This window comes from Paroedura picta, chromosome 2, assembly GCF_049243985.1.
Source record: "Paroedura picta isolate Pp20150507F chromosome 2, Ppicta_v3.0, whole genome shotgun sequence".
In the NCBI taxonomy this organism is placed as follows: Eukaryota; Metazoa; Chordata; class Lepidosauria; order Squamata; family Gekkonidae; genus Paroedura; species Paroedura picta.
The window spans coordinates 38,636,191-38,655,826 of NC_135370.1; the positions used below are offsets into that span (position 1 = coordinate 38,636,191).

Below are 19,636 nucleotides of genomic sequence, written 5' to 3' on the forward strand. Positions count from 1 at the left end.
CAAACGCTGGCAGGGGCTCATGGGAATTGTAGTCCATGGACATCTGGAGGGCCGCAGTTTGACTACCCCTGTCCTAGTGTGACTTCACATCCTTGCTGAGCTTCCCTCCTACCCCAAACCTCATATTTCCCAAACCTCATCCCTAAAAATTTCTCTAACTACAACTGTGAAGCCTACTTATTCTTTTTGTGAAAAGGTTCTCTGCACTCTAAGACATTTTATCAATTTTTGGCTGCTTTGAAGTTGGAACCTAGGGCATTATGGCTCTCAGCTCCCTCTCTCAGGCTCAAATTAGGCCTTCTACTAAATCACATGTAGTTTCGCCAAGAAGCTTCCTTTGTAAACAAAATCACATCCAGAACTCTGCCAGAGTTCTGTCTACTTCCTGATGTTTTTCTATTCAGCAGCTCGTCTGCAGATGGTGAAACAGCAGTTGGGGGAGATTAGGGATGATTTTGAACAGTAAATCAGGTGGAGGAAAACAAAGTTGTACTTATCTGTAACTGTTGTTCATTGATATTCCCTGTGCACACACACATTAGGGCTGTGTCTGCACAGGACAACTACAAACCCTTTGTTTCTAGCTCGAAATCTCCACCAGGTGCCCCCTTCCCTCAGTTTCCACTAGACTGTTATGGACCCCCCAATGGATCTAATGAAAGCTCATAGCAGGGCAGAAGGGAGGGAATGTATGTCTGCTTAGAAGACATCAATGAACAACAGTTACCAGTAAGTGAATCTCTGTTTCCATCTTCTTTTAGTGTAGCCCAGATTGGTAGCATTAGTGAGCTACTCAACGGAGAAGGTGCAGTATCTCTCACTGGAACAGAACTTGCAGAATTGCTTTTCCTGCATTCACTTCTTTTCTCACCTTCAGGTTCAGAGTGTCATGTCTTATAAATGTGTCTTCTGTTGACCGGGTTGATGCCTTGCAGATGTCCAGAAGAGGAAGCCATTGATGAACAGCAGCTGATGACCCCTGCGCTCAGGTGGAATGCACTTTCACATTGAGAGAACATGTCTCTTTAGCTGCCTTGTAGCAGAGGTGAATGGGAACCAACACTCAGCTGTATGCAGACTGGGCTGATGTTGATTTGCCCTTCTTTGGGACCCAATAACAAATAAATAGTGCTTTAACTTTACAAAAAGAACTTGTGCTTTCTAAATAATATAACAGAGCCTTCCTAACATCAAGGGTATGCTTGTAAGCTGGGAGTGGGAAAGAAAATCAGTAGGACAATTTCCTGTGCAATGTGGAATTTGGAAATTACCTTAGGGAAGAAGTCTGAATTCAGGTGTAATATCTTAAGAAAAGGTGGGCCACCAGTTAGCTAACTCTAATGGCTAAGGCAATGACCACCAAAAATACTACTTTCCTAGAGAACAACGCTAAGGAACAGGAGGCTAAAGGCTCAAAGGAAGGTTTCATCAGGCTAGCCGACGCCAAATATAAAGGCCTCTGTGGAATAAGATGTGGCATAAGGAGAATGACACTGGAGAACCCTTTTGTACCTCTTTATGAAATGCAGCAATGGATGGCAGGTGTGACTTGACTGAAGACACAACTAAACTTGTTTCTGCAAACGACTGCATATATTCTAATACTGATGACAATGGACAAGGGGTAGTCCCCTGTTGCAGAAGCCCAAGCCTCAAAATGGGTCCACTTCCTATAATAGGATTACCTAGTCAAAGTTTAAGATTTTGTAGTAGAGTGTGTAAAGTCCCTGGGAAAAGGAGTGCCCTGGGGCCAGATCCTCCATGCTGTTAAATGGAGTCTTGCTACATCATGATAAGGAAAAGAAGGAGGAGGAAGAGGAGGAGAGTTGGTTCTTATATGCTGCCTTTTTCTACCAGGAGTCTCAAAGTGGCTCACAATTGCTTTCCTTTTCCTCTCCCCACAACAGACACCCTGTGAGGCAGGTGAGACTAAGAGAGCCCTGATATTACTGCTCGGTCAGAACAGCTTTATCGGTGCTGTGGTGAGCCCAAGGTCACACAGCTGACTGCATGAGGGGGAGCGCGGAATCAAACCGGGCTCTCCAGATGTGAAGTCCACACTCCTAACCACTACACCAAACTAACCACTATACCAAGTGGGCCATGCGTTAGCAAATCTGATGAGGAGGTATGTAGATCCTGCCCACTAGGCATAGTAGCTCTGAGGACCAGATCTGGCATTCAATCTGCTATCCTTTTTTCTATGATCTTGCTTAGAAGAGGGAAAAGAGAAAATTCATTAGTTTGTCTCACTGAAGATTCTAGAATGGATTCCCCAGAGAAACTGGGTCACTGTCCACCAGGGAGCAGAATTCTGATGCTTTTCTAGATTCAGCCATGGTAAACAGGTCCACCTGAAGGTATCCCAAGGTGTTAAAAATTGCTCTGCTATATTGGTCATGGATAGACCACTCATAATTGGTCTGATATACTCTGCTCAGCTTGTTTACCTTTATGTTTAAAGAAAAAGAAGAGTTGGTTTTTATAACCCATTTTTACTACCCAAAGGAGTCTCAAAGCGGCTTACAATCACCTTCCCTTCTTGCCTGCACAACAGATACCCTATGAAGTAGGTGGGGCTGAGAGAGCTTTGACAGGACTGCCCTGTGAGAACAGCTCTATCAGAATTGTGACTAGCTCTAGGTCATCCAGCGGGCTGTATGTGGAGTGGGGAATCAAACCCAGCTCACCAGAATAGAAGCTGCCATTTTTAACCACTACACCAAGCTGAATGGCTTTGGGAATGACCCTATATTTATAGCATACTACAACTGCTTCTAGGCAAATGGCTGACAATGTGTTCTCCCAACCTTCTAACTGGGCATCCATGTTTAGGGCGACCTGAGGAACGCAGAAACCAAATTGCATCAGATCTGCAATGTTCACATGCAAGGTCTCACTAATAGTATTACAGTCGTAGTCAAGGTGATAAGCCCGAGTAACCACTGAATGTACCCTTTCCTTTTGCAAAGGAGGGTGGCTGAAACAGTTGCCAAGGATACATGACTGACTGCTGGTGGAACTGCTTCTGACCCCTAAGGGGTAGCAAAACCACTCTGCCTCCGGGAGAACCATTGTCTATGGTTGGAGCTGAGGGAAACACACAAAGATCTAGCTGTCTGCTGGTTCTTTTTCACAGCCAAGAGAAATTCACTGGTGCATTACAAGAAGAGTCCATCCCTCAAAGGTGTTGTGAGTCCATGTTCTGTGAGGAAGAGTCTTGCCAGGAGCTCCTAGCTTCACCCGAGCTTCAGATGGATGACAGCTTAGCTCAACCAGATGTTCAACAAGCAGAGAGTTCTGATCAGCAAGAGGAAACTGAGCCAAGGCTTAGACTCCAAGGTAGTTGCAGAAACCCCTCATTCTTCTGCCCAGTCTTCAGCTGCAGCTCCCTGTTCTGTCAGCCCAACTGGCTCACCTAAGCCAAAGTAGATTCCTAGGATACTTGTTTATGAAAAAGTCAAACAGGACAGGAGACAATGAATCGATACTCATTGATAGATGTGTATATGTTCCTGCATTCTGCCTTTTAAAGTCACCAACAAGTTAATTCACATTTTGCTCACGATTAAATCCAACTTGTCTGATGTCCAACCAGCAGGCAGCAGCTCATGAACATGTGTTTTAAAAGTTTTGTTGTCACATTACATGGAGGTAAATCTCAATTTATTTTTCAGCCATCTACTTCTACATATATTTTAAGTTCAAATCTGTACACTCTCTCTCTATATATATGCATGTGCTGGATCCTAGGAAAGTATGAGAGAAAAAGGAAAAAGGTGAATTCCTTCCAGGACAGCCTGGATTCTGGAGATTTTTCATGTGTGTGCGGGGGATCATTTGGGCATGAAATCGGGGTCACTGTGGGTGGGCAGGTGGTTGTGAGTTCCTGCATTGTGCAGGGGGTTGGACTAGATGCCCCTGGAGGTCCCTTCCAACTCCATGATTCTATGACTCTATGAGATGCCTTTGAATTATGGACCTGGAGACGATTACTGAAAATAACATGGACTGCAAGAAGAACAAATTGATCTGTTCGGGACCAAAGTAAATCCAACTGCGCTCTTGAGGTAATGATCTGTAAACAAAAACTCTCATACTTCGGTCACAGAATATGTGCAAATGATAGGGAGAAATAAATGATTACGCTTGGTAAAATTGGTGGAAGCAGAAAAAGAGGCAGCCCAAGAACAAGATGGAGGCATAAGTGGACGGACCTTAACAAACTTAAAGAAATGCCTGTAGACAGAGTTGGACGGTGGCCCTTTGTTCATAAAGTTACCAAGAGGCCGAAATGACTTGATGGAACCTAACAAGAAATATTATGAAATCACAGCAGGCTTATGGCAACCACAGCAAGTGGTTTTCAAGGCATGTGAGAAGCAGAGTCTTCTGTGGTGGCCTCCCGTCCCAAGTACCAACCTTGCTTCGTTTAAGATAGGACTAGAAGAGGCTCTGCCATGACACCCCCCTCCCCCATAAGCTGTAGGATTTGTAACCCAACGATGACCAACCAAATTTGAGGAAGCAAATTTAGGCGCATGCAGAATGGTGGACTTCAGCCCCAGGATGTTCTCTGCAGCGCATCTGAATATAATTACAGGCCCGGAAGGTGACAATTACTGGTCACATATTATATTTCAAGCTCAGAATCTCCAGAAAGGAATGATCTCAAACAAGGAAATTATAAATGCACAAGTCAAACGTTAACAAGAAGCACGGTCATAATTTAAGCAAGCAAGTGTACGTCGGTGCTAAACCCTGGTTCATTACCTGTTAGACAGTTAATACCTTTACATTGTTAAAGATTGCTCAGATGGTGCTTCTGCTACAGGTGCATAAAGAGTAGTACCACCTAGCTCTGTTTAATGGCATGCTGAGAGAAGCAGGCCAGCAAGGCCAACTCACTCTACAGTGGAGAGGATTCCTCTGACCTGACTTTGTCTCTATGATATTTGGCTTGGCCATCTGTCCTCACCACTAAGAGCCAGCTTGGTATAGTGGTTAGGAGTGCGAACTTCTAATCTGGTGAGCCGGGCTTGATTTCGCACTCCCCCACATGCAACCAGCCAAGTTACCTTGGGTTCGCCACAGCCCTGATAAAGCTGTTCTGACCGAGCAGGAATATCAGGGCTCTCTCAGCCCCACCTACCTCATAGGGTGTCTGTTGTGGGGAGAGGAAAAGGAAGGAGTTTGTGAACCGCTTTGAGACTTCTTCAGGTAAGAGAAAAGCGGCATATAAGAACCAACTTTTCTTCTTCGGTAATATCAGGGCTCTCTCAGCCTCACCCACCTCACAGGGTGTCTGCTGTAGGGAGAGGAAAGGGAAGGCAAATGTAAGCCACTTTGAGACTCCTTAAGGTAGAGAAAAGCAGCATATAAGAACCAACTCTTCTTCTCTTACTCTGCTGCTCACAATACTGGCCTTGACCCTGGCGAGGTAATAATTCTGGTTCCTCACCTTCCTGTTCTACAGCTCTGTTCTGTGACATTACTTAATGTCCTGTCACATGTTTGCATTTAAGTGAATCCCATGTAGGCTGGGTGCCAGCTTCTGGAAAGGTTGAAGCTAGGGATGCCAACTTCCAGAAGGAGCCTACAAATCTCCCACTTTGACAATTGGTCTCCAGGCTGCAAAGATCAGTTCTCCTGGAGAAAACGGCTGCTTTGAAGGGTGGGCTCAATGGCCTTGACCCTGCTGAGACTCCTTCCCTTCCCAAAGCCTCTCCAGGCTCCACCTCCAGAATCTCCAGGGATTACCCAGCCCACAGTTGGCAACCCTAGTTGAAGCCCACAGATCAAATATATTTGATGATAGCTGCTAAGGAACACACCTACGTGTGAGGTTGCTTTATACTGCCCTGAGACATATGGGAGGGCAGTATAAAAATCTAATAATGAATGAATGAATGAATGAATGAATGAATGAATGAATGGATGGATGGATGGATGGATGGATGGATGGATGGATGGATGGATGGATGGATGGATGGATGGATGGATGGATGGATCAGATCATTGATCCATTAAGCTCAGTATGGTTCACTTTGACTGGCAGCAGCTCTGCAGGGTCTCGATCTTTCACATTGCCTGTTACCTCTCCTTTTCACCAGAGGTGCCAGGGACTGAACCTGAGATCTTCTACCTGCAAAGGAGAAGCTCCAACACTGAAGCCTAACAGGCTTCCGAATAGGATTTTGGCACCATGCCGAGCTCCATCCACAAGGACGCATTAACTCCATTGTCCCTCCCATTCCCAGTTAACCACCAAATGATTTCCATGAATAACAAATAAATTTGGGACAATTATACGAGATTCATAGATAAACCGTAAGCAAAGTGAGCAGACGCGTGAAATGATTCACAGCAAATTGCTTGCCCAGCTCTTGTTAATTATCTGCAAGTAATATTTTCCGTCCTGCCATTTGCAGCCTCCTGAAAGGGAAATTAGAATCCCATGAATAGGCAAGAGGGAAATCCAACCGGTTTAAAGAGCCTCTCAAGGATATTAGGGCATTATTAAATATACAAAAGCTTAATGTGTTTAACGGCTAATGCAAGAGGCCAGTTTCCAAGGTGTAGCAATTTATGATTCATCCACGATTCCCTTGAGCAACTTCAGTGGTCATCAAAAATACCTGCCTCCTACAAAATGATACTTTTATTACTGAATAGTGGGGACACCCTTCTGATTATTTTGGAAGTTAAATCCACAAGTCCAAGAATTTAATTGATACTACAAAGAATATCGAATATTCTATGGGTGGGTTTTGTGGGTTAATAATTTCTGGCCCATGCAGAGCCCGGTAAGGTAAAGTGAGCTGTTGAATCACAACACACTCATTGTGGCCCCATGAATTTCCACCTTTCAAAAACAAGGCAGGGTGTAATAGCCTTCCTGTGCATAGCAGTTCCAGGCTTCCTTAGCAGTCTCCTGTGACATAAAGCACATTTAAAGTCAAGTTCTAAGTGCTGAAGTAACAGCAACAGCAAGTGAAGGGTGAAAAATCTTCACTAGGCATAGGAAACCAGAGCGACAGGCTACTCTGAGTGCTCTGATTGGGCAGCAACAGCTAAGAGTAAGCAGATATTGTGGCTATGTGTGAGATTTCAGTTTGATCTGGATACTGATTCAAAGAGCAGTCTGACAGATCTTTATCTGACCATTCGTTCCGAGGAGAAACTCACAGAACTGAATTTTCTACTGCCAGGTGATCTACACAGTGCCTGGACAACTAGGGCAGATATTTGGCACTGGGAATTTGGGCAGTGAAGTGTTAACTCTCAAAATGGGCCAAATTGGAAGGAGAATTCTTCTTTGAGGAGAAGGAGGATCCCTGTCCATTTAGAAAGGGGAAATCAGGAGTATTTTCCCAGATTTGTGTGTGTGCTTCTGACTCCTCAGTAGGCAGTGGAATACTGGTACTACTAGGAAAGGAAAAAATGGTGGTATTAGCAAGAATGTCCACAAGCCAGGGGAGTTTTAATCAAAAAAAGATTAAAAAAAGAAAAACAGGTGTGTTTTAGCAACAACACAATAATAAAACCTCTCAGTTTTAAAGAAATCTCAGCCACTAACAATAAGCCTATAAACATCTCAAAAGCCTGTAACTAAGAGCTTCTAACTAAAAGAAAAATCTGATTTATATGAAAAGGTTTGACTCCTCATTCCAGGTACCCTAAGAGCCATCAAGGTGTGACAGCCTGCGTGGTATAGTGGTTTAAGTGTGGCAGACTCAAATCTGTAGAACGGGGTTTAATTCCCCACTCCTCTACCTGCAGCCAACTGGATGACCTTGGACTAGTCACAGTTGTCTTATGACTGTTCTTACAGAGGACTTCTCTTAGAACTCTCTCAGCCCCACCTACCTCATAGGGTGTCTGATGGGGGAGAGGAAGGGGAAAGTATTTGTAAGCTGCTTTGGGGAAAGTGGGATATTAAAAAAAACCTTCTTTTCCTCTCTGTAAAATAAAACAACATTGTTGTTAAAAATGTCTCCATGCCTTTCTGATAAAGGCTTATAAGAAAAAGGCCTCTATAACTTCCCAAAAGGGTTCTAGAGCTGAGTAAAGCCAAAAAGAGCTAACAGCAACAGGTTGTGACAGTGAGCTTCCTAACATGAAGCTCCGTTTTATAGGCCCTATAGGTCAGCCTGGGAGGGATTTTTTTTTTTCTTAAGGAAAATGTTTTACCTCAGAATGGGAAAATGTGTCAAGGTCATATCTCCCACCCCAGGACTAACCAGGGCTAAACCTCCTCAGGTTCCCAGCTCTGACAAGATCTATCTAGCCTGGGCTGTTAGCGTTACTGGAACAATACCCTTCATATTTTGAGTAGCGTCTATAGATATTTAGTTGATATTTTTGCACTATTTCAGCTCTTCAAAGGCTTCATCCACAAAGAAACTCAGGCTTTCCAGAAGCGCAACAGTGTGTGTGTGTGTGTGTGTGTGTGTGTGTGTGTGAAAGAGAGAGAGAGAGAGAGAGAGAGAGAGAGAGAGAGAGAGAGAACTTTCTCCCCAGACAGTCCAAATTGTGTGCTGACTGGTTGTGCAAACTGTTATATGATGAAGCCAAGCACGCAATCAATGTGCAGCCATTTGGTTAGGGAAAGGGAGGCATGATTTGCAGTGTGGGCAATGATAGATATACTTAGCAGTGATTTGCAGTACAGTCCCAGAGAAAATTATATTCTTCCTAGTCCACTGACTTCAATGGTCTCAGAAGAGTGTAACTTTGCTTAGGATGCTACTGCTGGATCTGCAGCACCAACACAGGATTGATTGTGCAGCACCAACACAGGATTGGTCACAACCAGTCACAGCACTGAAAGACGTGGGCAGGCAACTGCTGTGCCTGTAGTTGTGCGGAGGGCCAAGCTTGAGGTCCCAGGCAGAATTGTAAACCTGCACTGTAATTGACCAATGTCCAATGTTGAGGCCGTGTTTCAGGGACAACTGGAGCCCCTCCTCCAGCCAGTGCTATTACACTGTGCAATCCCGTACCTGTGGTGGTTTGACTATAAATTGGGGAAGGTTTGGGGAATATGCCACCATGTTATAGGTTTTAGGGGTCATATACGGGTTTCTGGAATGGGGATTGTGATTTATTTTATTGGGGTCTAATTCTGTCGTTTGTGTAACCCGCCATGAGTCTCCGGAGAGTGGCGGGATAAAAATCCCCAAAACAAACAAATAAATAAATAAATACTCGTTGATAGGTAAGCCTTCGAGGGAAGACGGTAGATAAAGATAAAGATAAAGATAAAGATAAAGATAAAGATAAAGATAAAGATAAAGATAAAGATAAAGATAAAGATAAAGATAAAGATAAAGATAAAGATAAAGATAAAGATAAAGATAAAGATAAAGATAAAGATAAAGATAAAGATAAAGATAAAGATGTTCCTGCATTCTGCCTTTTAGGGTCACCGACATGTCAATTCACATTTTGCTCACCATTAAATCCAGACTTAGTTACATTAAGGGTACTAGCTGCTGGTGGAATTCACTGCAAGTTGCTTATTCTTGCACTGTGCAGGGGTTGGACTAGATGACCTCCAATTTTATTCCAACTCTAAAAATCTTGGCAGTGGAAAGATCTTGGCACCCCCCTCCTCCCCACATACAACAGAAATCAATAAAATCAAAGCACGAGTATAAAATCTGAAGTCACATAAGTAAACTAGCACTGAAATGTTAATAAGAACAAAGCAGGGGGCAAAACTCTTATAAACACTCATATAAGGTTGTTGTTAAGGTACTCATATAAGGTTAAGGCCACAGGCTGAACTCAAGCAGGCAACTGATGGATTTCTTTCAGAACTTGGCAGGATAAGAACTCTTACTAAGGCCATTCTTTACCGTGAACCCCACTCTGAAGAACTGGTTTGCCCTTCTAGTCAGTTTGGTCTGGATGAAGAAAGGACGGGAGGCAGATTAATAAAATTCAAAGTCTCTTTGGGCCTTTGAAACAGCTTTTAAGTGTGAGAAGAGCTTTTTTATCAGCTCCTTCCCTTGCGAAAGCAGTTGATACAGAGCGATACAGACTGCTCCACAGTCACTAAAGAATTACATCCCATTCTTCCTGGGAGAGGTTCTGAGTCCATCTTTAACTGAAGAGAGTCTTAATCAGTGATCTTGCTTCACAAACACAGCCATAATCTTCCCCAACCGTGCATACGATGAAAAACCACTCGGTTACACTGCTAAATCCCTCCCCTCATCAAGGCCGGAATTAAAACATTTGATTCCCCCAGCTCAATTCTTCTGGGAACCGTGCCCAATTCCCTGCATGTTCCACTGATTAAAAAACAGGGATATTTGTACATCGCCGAGCCACATTAACCCACCCTCCACTAGGGGCTCTGTCCCGCCTGCAACTTTTTCTTTGCTCTGCAACAGCCTGTCCTTGGCAGATTTTAAACCCCTCCCCAAGAGCTCTCTCGGTGACCAACTGAGTAGAAATCGGTCACTGTGTCACAATCAGTTATCATGCAGATTGTTGCTAGCTACCTCAGGGGCACGTGTGAAACTGCAGGCCACGTTCCGTGAAGTGCCTCAGTCTTCATGCAAGAATTGACAGTAAGATGCATGGCATGGCATGCCCCCAACTGAGAGCTTCAACTCCTAGAAACGCGGGGGAAGGGACCAAATTCCGAAGGAAGGCAGCAGCAATAAGTTAAACTAGCAACATCTGACCTGTGACTACTCCACTCTTGTCATTAGTAATTTGTCGCTGGGAATATTTTAATAATGGCTTTGGGTTTTAATACTTTCTGTAAAAAAAAGGTAAAGGTATCCCCTGTGCAAGCACCGAGTCATGTCTGACCCTTGGGGTGACACCCTCTAGCGTTTTCATGGCAAACTCAATACGGGGTGGTTTGCCAGTGCCTTCCCCAGTCATTACCGTTTTACCCCCCAGCAAGCTGGGTACTCATTTTACCGACCTCGGAAGGATGGAAGGCTGAGTCAACCTTGAGCCGGCTGCTGGGATTGAACTCCCAGCCTCATGGGCAAAGCTTTCAGACAGCTGCCTTACCACTCTGCGCCACAAGAGGCTATAATACTTTCTGTACAAATGTCCAATACTTTATTTTTCTAAGCTTATCTTGTTGGACATTTTTATTTTAATTTGTAGGCCTTTTTTTTTTTTTTTTGCTCACGCAATGAAGATCGACTGGCGATTCATTAATGTTTTGTAAAAGCAGCCTAAAATCACCTCCTAAAAAGAAAAGCTTGCAAAACAGGGGTGGTGATTTACTGTGGACAGGTAACAGGAAACAGACTTCATCCTGGATCAAATCAGACCTCCAGGTGGAGCCCAGAAAAGCAACCTGGTGGGCCAGCCCCCAGGTAGGCCCCGAGGATTCCCTCTATTTACAACTCATCTTCAGGCAATAAAAATCAGTTCCTCTGGAGAAAATGACTGCTTTGGAGGGTGGACTCCATAGCATTAGACTCCAATGAGGTCCCTCCCTGCCCCAAATCCTACCTAGCTCCACCCCCAAAGTCTCCAAGTATTTCCCAACCCAGAGCTGGCAACCCTAGAAGCAACCCTGGGGTCAAGCTGCAACTCTGGTTATCTCATCTCTCCTTCCTCTTCCATCTAGAGGGAGGGGTGGGGTGGGGATGGGGGGGTGTTTCCGCCATGTTGTTGGTCTATTGTATCTTATATTTTTGTGTCCATTTTAATGGGGTTTTAATGGGGCTTTTAACTGGAGGTCTGTAACTCTAGGAGCCGGCTCGGGAGTGGTGGGTAACAAATTTAATGTTGACGATGATGACGATGACGATGACGATGACGATGACGATGACGAAGAAGAAGAAGAAGAAGAAGAAGAAGAAGAAGAAGAAGAAGAAGAAGAAGAAGAAGAAGAAGAAGAAGAAGAAGAAGAAGAAGAAGAAGAAGAAGAAGAAAATCCCTCCCAGCCAAACTCTCTCTCCTGGATACCTTAAACGCATGAGCGGGCAACTTTCCTACCTCCCCTCAACTATTCTCCCCTTTCAATCAGAACTGCAGAGAAGGAGCTAAGGGAATTAAATTCTGGTCATCCTGTAAATGAAGAGAGTCAAGGAAGTCATGTGACTCATGCAGTGCTTGGATAGGACCTGGTTAGTGTGCATTGGGGTGTTACTATGTAAGGCTAGAAAGTCCTGCATCTTGTCTGTATGATTAAAGTCATATCTTAGCCTAGCCTCATATTCTGATGCTCTAGCCCAAAATGGAAGAGGGCTCTTGATCAACCCACAGAACCAGAACGATTTTGTATTCTATGGCCTTGCCTCCTCAGTTGTCCAAGTCTTCTGTTCCCTACTCTGCAGACTGGTTTGGTCTGGGGCATTGGGAACAACTGCAGAAAATGATCTCCCTCAAGTGCTCATTGAGCTTCCCTGTGCAGATCCTGGTAGCTGGCCTGTCCCTGTGTTCTTTTGTCAACTAAAAATTAAAGGATTGAACAAGTGAAACACTTTAAATAAATACCTGGAAGTAAATTTTGAGTCCAATAATAGTTGGACAGCAATTGCAATAAATGTGCATTAATTTGGCCCAAGTGCAGAATGTCTGTGGTTGCACGCTATGTGCTGTACACGCTGTCTGATTCCTCCCCAACTAACTGGCTGTGTTTAATTTTGCAGAAAAATACAGTCTGCTGGTATTCCTCACCATTTTCTCTTTATGTTAGAAGAATCTCGAGTCCTTAGATCAGTGGTCCCCAACCCGCGATCTTGGCGCCGGGCCGTGGCTCCTTCTTCCCTCCCCCCCGAAGCGAGAATCTCGCCAGGCCGCGGGCAAATCGGCTGCCAAAGTGGCCGATTAGCTCGCGGCCCAGCAAGCTTCTTGTTTCGGGAGGGGAGGGAAGAGAAGCTTGCCGAGCTGCAAGCTAATTGGCCGCTTTGGCAGTCCGCGAATGCACGTTTGCGCTGGGGCTGCCGCACGTGCGCGGGCCCCCGGGCCGCCCTCTCCCCCCACTCCAGAGCAGTGGTCCGCGGCAGCCGAAAGGTTGCGGACCGCTGCTTTAGATGATTGAGATAGAGACCTTTGGATATTGAAAAAAAAACCTCTGCTCTTTAGCAAACAAGACATGCTCTCTGCAGGTGTTTGGAATTACATCTGATCACGGGGTTCTAGCATCCTTTCGCACTTAACAACGCGATTACAACCAACTTTTACGCTCACAAGATTTTTAAAGTGGTTATTTTTGGAAGACAACATGACCATGGACAGCAAGCATCACAAACAAGGAAATATTAGAGTGCATAAAGCCTGATGTCTCCCTGGAAGGCAAAATCACGAAATTCTGGCTCACTTACTTTGGCCATATCATGTGCTCCCACTCAATGGAGAGAGCAATTGGGACTGGTCAGTGGTAAAAGGATGACAAGGAACATGGCGGTTAGAGACAATCAAAATGGACACTGGCCAGAGCATCATAAAACTAAAAGAGGCGCTGCAAGATTGAATACATGGGGACAGTTGACCCACAGGATCGCCAAGAGTCGGATACAACTGAATGGCCAGCATCATCATCATCATCATCATTATCATCATCACCATCACCATCATCATCACCGCCATATTTTTGGAAGATTTGGAAATGTTCCCTGTCATGAAAGGCCTTGAAGGGTCAGAAAGCCCAAATCTGGATCCCATCTTTTACTTTGTTGTGATTTCAGTGGCAAATGACAGAATTTTGTAATGAGCCTCCTTCTGAGCAAATTTCATAGATATCCTGATGAGAGAAGCTTGTCAGATCAGAGCCCTTATAGTACTTATTTTGGAGCAATGTATCTTCTAATTGTTACGAGGATCTGGGAGCATAAGTTAAAAATCCTCTGGTGGGGAATTTCTCCCTTTGTAATGCTAAACTTGTTCTTCTTCCTCTTGTTATGTTTATAACACTCCGATAAAGGTATCAAATGAATTAAAAGATGCTTACATCCTCATATACAGTCATGCCAGGCAGGTTCGAAGGTCTTTCCAGTCCCCAAGTTATAGCCTTCTTTTTCACAGGCAGCATCAGCGTTGAATTTACTAGCAAAGCAAAAAAAAAAATTACCATCCACATGCAGCGATCCCTCACCCTGGAGAAGCTACTATTGCCAGTATATCTTTTGAGGTGAGTCTCGCCGCTGCCTTTAAAATCACCTTCTAGACCAACAGATTTCACTACGCAAACACTGTCTGTGAATTTATTCACAACGCGCTGACACCACGCTAGAAGGCCATTCGCAGGGACTCCCTCCTGACAAAATAAAACTCCTGCACAGCCACAACTCACAGGAAGCACGCAGAATACATGTTCTCCACAGAACACAAGGTGTGCCAAATTGACTGGCCTCCCTGGCTCCCGCTTTTTCCATGCGCTTCTTTCTGTTTTCCTTTCCAAATGATTAGAGGGACATGGAGGCTACGGAATGGGTGATGAAGGTTAAGAAGTTTAAATGGTTTTATCATTTTAAACCAGGGTTAATGTTGTTTACATGTTGCGAGCTGCCCATTACAAGATATTCATTGGGACATTGAAAGTGCTTGCCTTGAGCAGGGCCTGGTTTTGAAATAGGAGAGGCCTCAAACTTTTATCTGGCCTTCTGAGCCTCAGAAATCTCTATAGGTCCATAGTGTCCCGAATATATGTGTTTTTTTTTTAATGTAAAGGAGCCAACTGGCTATAACAATTATTGTATTTGTTGTATGTTTTATGTATGCTGGTTTTATTTGATGCCTGACCATTGATAAAGGCAATAATGCCGAAACACATCTGGTCAGTGGAGAAATTAGCATGTAGGTATGTACTGATTTTATTGAGGTTATGCTAAAAGCCTTGGGTTTTTCATTTGATTAATAAATACTGGTACTATATATTTTTAAATGGACTCCGGGGAATGGTAGAGGACAGGAAGGTCTGGACAATCATTGTCCTTGGGGTCGCAATGGGTCGGACACGACTTCATAACTAACAACAACATATATTTTTAAATTGTGTTCCACCCTGTGTTGGCTCAAGTTCATGTCCTTTGTGCTGGCCTTTTTAGGTTCTTGGCTGTGAGGATGGAGCCAGTAATGGGCAGGATTTGGGGCAGGGAGGGACCTCAATGGAATATACTGCTAAGGAGTCCACCCTCTGAAGCAGTCATTTCTCCACGGGAGCTGTTCTCTTTAGTCCGGAGATGAACAGGACAGGTCCCCCCCTCCGGAGGTTGCGTCCCTAGACAGTGTTAAGTGCCATCAAGTTATGACCAATTATGACAGCCTTGCAGGTTTTCAAGACAATAGCTGATTTGCCATTGCCTGCCTCTTTATAGTGACCCAGGAAATCCTTGGTACTTTCCCATCCAGGTACCAACCAGGGCCAACTCTGCTTAGCTTCCAAGATCTGATCAGGCCAGGCTAGGCCAGGCCATATAGCTCAGGGCTCTGAATACATTTATGTATGTACTTAGAATTGTATTGGGAGCTCACAGAGCGCATTCAACATTTTCAAATATGTATTTCAGTGAGTTGAACACAGGAAAGATGTTACCAAGACAGAAGAGAGGGAGTTGATGACTCCTCATTTCCCCTCCTCCTGTGGCACATTTCTGACCACTGCCACCCTTCCGTGGGAAGGGTGAAGCAAGAAAGCTGCACACTACAAAAGGAAATTCTCTTCATCTGTTTGAAACACTGCTGGTCTCTTTAAAATCTTTCCATATCTGCTTGTTTATGTAACCTAGGATTCACCTTCAGAAGAAATATCACAGCTTATCCTCTCTACTATTTTTTTCATTGGTAGAAACCCTTGTTCCTCCTTCCCAAGATTATGGTAAGCAAGCAGAATGTGCGGGTGAGTTTACTGAAAAGCTAGAAAACTGCCAGTGACACTTCTTGGAGTGACAGGTTCTTAACTGTACAAGGCACCCAAGCCATGCTTCCAAAGCGACGTGCTTTAGCTTCGTAACAAGATGGCCGCAGCCAAGTCCTAAATCCTCTGTAGATCCTTATATTGCTAGGATTCCATCTACCTGAGAGTTGCAAATTGGGGCAATAATTCTCAGCATTCATATAGTTGCTCAGAGCCGACAAAGGACTTCCTACAGCAGACCTTTCTTTTTATAACAATTCAGAAACCCCTAAAACGTTCTTCAGGCTTTGAGAAGCCCCAGAAGTGGGGTGGTCATGCAGAATATGGTTGGGAAACACAGCTGTGTACATGCCCACCCAGGACCCCTCCCCTTCTCATCCCCTCATCATTGGCCATTTGGGGGCAGGACAGGTCGACAACACCTGGTCACATCAACCCAATAAATGGTCACATCAACCCAATAAATGTTTAACGAATATTTAAAATCTGTACCACTATATATTTCTGGTAAGGCCTTGGAGGAGGAGCCTTGGAGGAGGAGCATGTCTCATGGCTTAAGTGCCACACCCACTCAGGGTGGCTGTCCCACCCGAGTGCCACTTCCTCCAACCAGCTTGCCTGTCTGTCCAGTGACCAGCCAATTGCCTTCCGTCCCCCATCCCTGACCACCCTCTCCTCCTTCCACTTCCTTCTGAGGCTTGGAGGCTGCAGATCCCTGCTGTGTGAGAACTGCCCCTTCCAGTGAGTTCCCTAACAGCTGCCTGCAGCCTTTCCAGGTCCTGGGGGGAGGTCATCCACAGAGTTATTTCACTCCACCCCCCTAATCTAGTGCCCATTATATTCCTGAATGCAACAGGCTTGACCCCTAGTGTGTATATATATATATTAACTCCCACCCATTCAGAAGACCTTCCAGGGCTGCCAAGAAAACCCAGAGTTTCATGAAGCCCTGATGGAGAAAGTCTGTCCTACAGTATCACCATCCTCATATTGTGATGGGCTGAGGCTAACACAGCAGTGGGTTTTCTAGGTTGACCCCTAGAATTAATGGCAGCAGCAGGATTTGAGCCGTGCATTTTCTGCTTCATGGCTCAATCCCTTTCGGTGCCATCCTAAGCGGAGTTCCACCCGCCTAAGCCCATTTTTTCCCATTGTTTTTGCAGCGTGTCACTCTGCTTACGGTTGCCCTGTTAACCACTATGCTCCTTCTCAGGAGAAAGAAGGTCAACCCAGATCACAAATGAGTTAGAGCTTTAATGAAATTCAGTTCTGCCTGAGGGCTATTACTGATTTAAGTATGTATTTGTAATGGATACCCGAGCCTTAATGATTACCTGGTTTTTTACAAGCACTCCATAAAAAAGTGGCATATCCGTGGAATAAATAATATGGCAAACAGGAAAGAACCTTATCTGAGGTACGAAAAAGTAACAACGCTCTGGGAATACACTTATGAATTTGGGTCAGCGAGTCTAAGATCCCTTCTGCCTGAGGGTGAAAGCCCTTGTGTGTGTGTGATTCATCTCACATTCTCCGGGGATGGCCCTTTCCTTTCCTTTTTAATTAGTGAAGCACTGATCAGTGTGACAGGAAGCGTCCCATAGCTGAGAATAGCTTCTGCAGACACCCCTGGAAGAAAGTGAAAGAGCTGAAACTTATTTATTTATTTAAAAACTTCTATATTTCCCTCACAACAAAGTCGTCTCGCCTATACCAACAACACATTGGTATAAAATAAAAATGCATGAATATTCAGGAAAAGCACAATTAAAACACCGAACAATTTTTTAAAAAACAGTTTAACAACACTGGCCCGTGGAGGGTTGAAGGAGGAGGGAGAGGGGGCGGCAAAGGAGGTCCAGATCTGATGAACCAACTCTATATCTGCTGGTCTTATCCATAAGCTTGGTGGAAGAGCCTCACCGCCAACTGCTCAGCAATGGCATGCAGAGGCCAAAATTTCCAGAAGTTTGCCATAAGTGGGCAGCTGACAATCCTATACAGATGTCAACCCCACCTGACCCCCTGCAACCCTGTCTGAAGACTTGAGGCCTTCTCCCAATCAAGACCTTGCTCTTCTAACTAGAGTTATAGGAGCTATCAGCCTCAACCTCAGAGAAGGAAGTAGGTTGTCAGCCAAAGGTAATCACCTAGCAGGAGACTGGGAAGGCGGAGACATTTATTTACGTATTATTTATTTATTTGATTTCTATACCGCCCTTCCATATGGCCCAGGCCGGTTTACATACAGCATCACGGGGGGATACATAGAACGAATCAACATACAACATAGTCAATATACAACAACAACAATCCAACAGTCGTTCTAAACATCACAGCTTCAAGTGATCCCAACAACAACAACATAACAAGAACTCAGCTAAAACCCGTAGAGAGGTCAGACTGGTTCTGACCATGGAGGGGATGTCTGAGGGGGGTCCTAAGGTCGGTCTCAGGCAAATGCCTGGTGGAGGAGCTCCTTTTTGCAGGCCCTGCGAAACTGTGGGAGTGATCTTTTCAGGGAGCTCGTTCCACCAGGTGTGGCCAGGACATGGCAGAGTGTCAGTACGGCAATGCCATTATGTCATTTCTGGACTGGACTGAGAAATTACATCCCACAACTCTACGATTTAGCTGCAATTCTGTGGCAGTAGCAGGGGTCAGGTGGCTGCCCACAAGAGGTGGCAAGCCTCGAGGAAGGGCCTAGTTTGAGGGTGGCCAAACAGCGGCTCTCCAGATGTCCATTGACTACAATTACCATGAGGCCCTGTCACCAGAGTTTGGCTACCCCTGACCAAGATGCCTATAATGACCCACAAAATGATGTGACTACCTACTTCTTCTTATTACAAAAGGCACACACACGCCTCCTCCCTCACCCCTAAGGGATTCTGTTTCTCTGTCATGGGCTTTTCCAGTTCAGGAAGTGCTGAGATATTACTTTGTCGAACCATCTCTTCAGAATATGAAGAGATCAGGGGGCTCATGAATCACCCAAAGAACCCATTCTGAACTGGCGACATCATAGGGAAAATCATCGTTGCTGCAACAAAGGAGATGCTGAAATCCTATGGGCTGCAAAGAAAATGCCATCCGGCCGGCCTTGTCACTGAGGGCTTGTAAATCGCGTTTTTAAAAAAGGTATTGTCTCACCAGAGAAAAATAAATCAGGGCTAAGCTCTTAACTTTATGACCTCAGGCCCTTCTAAATTATCTGCAAGTGACTTGCATACATTGCAATCAGCCCCGTATAACCTACATTGAGATGTGCTAAATATTACAGTGTCAGTTGTTCTTTTGTCTGCGCTTGTGAGAAAGGCACATATTTGCCGTTTTACCTCGCGCTCCCCTGACAGCAGGTCACACACCATGCCTTCACAACGCTGCAGTAGCAAACTGGGAGAGAGGGAATATTCCCTTTAGCAGAGCTTTTTTCTTCTGCATGTTACTGCTGAGAATCTTTTCATTTAACCCCTTGCTACTGCTGTTCCCAATTCACCTATGTGTGACATTTAATCATTCACAACGGGGGCAAGAACAGGTGTTCATTTTTTGTTTGTTTGTTTGTTAGTACACTTGGAAAAAATGAATGCACCTTCATGCCAAGTGGGGAGAAGCCATGTCTGAAATCAGGATTTTTCAAAATTCCACAGTGTGGCCTTCAGTAATACCCCAGCGACAAACTAATCTCTGAAAGTGCACAGATCACGGTCTCAAGAAACCCCTCAAACAATCATCAGGCTTCCAAGAACCCCACAAGTGGTGTGATCATGCAGAGTATGGTAGGGAAGC

At 44.7% G+C, this 19,636-nt stretch overlaps 1 protein-coding gene across 5 annotated transcripts in view; it reads right to left on the reverse strand.

The window, feature by feature from the left end:
• The window catches only part of B3GALT1 (beta-1,3-galactosyltransferase 1), a 504,258-nt gene that overhangs the window by 358,955 nt on the left and 125,667 nt on the right, over positions 1–19,636 (reverse strand). For 2 of the 5 annotated variants that reach the window (XM_077319820.1, XM_077319818.1), the window contains one exon: positions 13,940–14,034. The exons of the other annotated variants lie outside the window; for them this stretch is intronic. The gene's annotated coding sequence lies outside the window, so the exon portion shown is untranslated. The remainder of the gene's footprint in view (positions 1–13,939; positions 14,035–19,636) is intronic. 5 annotated transcript variants of the gene reach the window in all.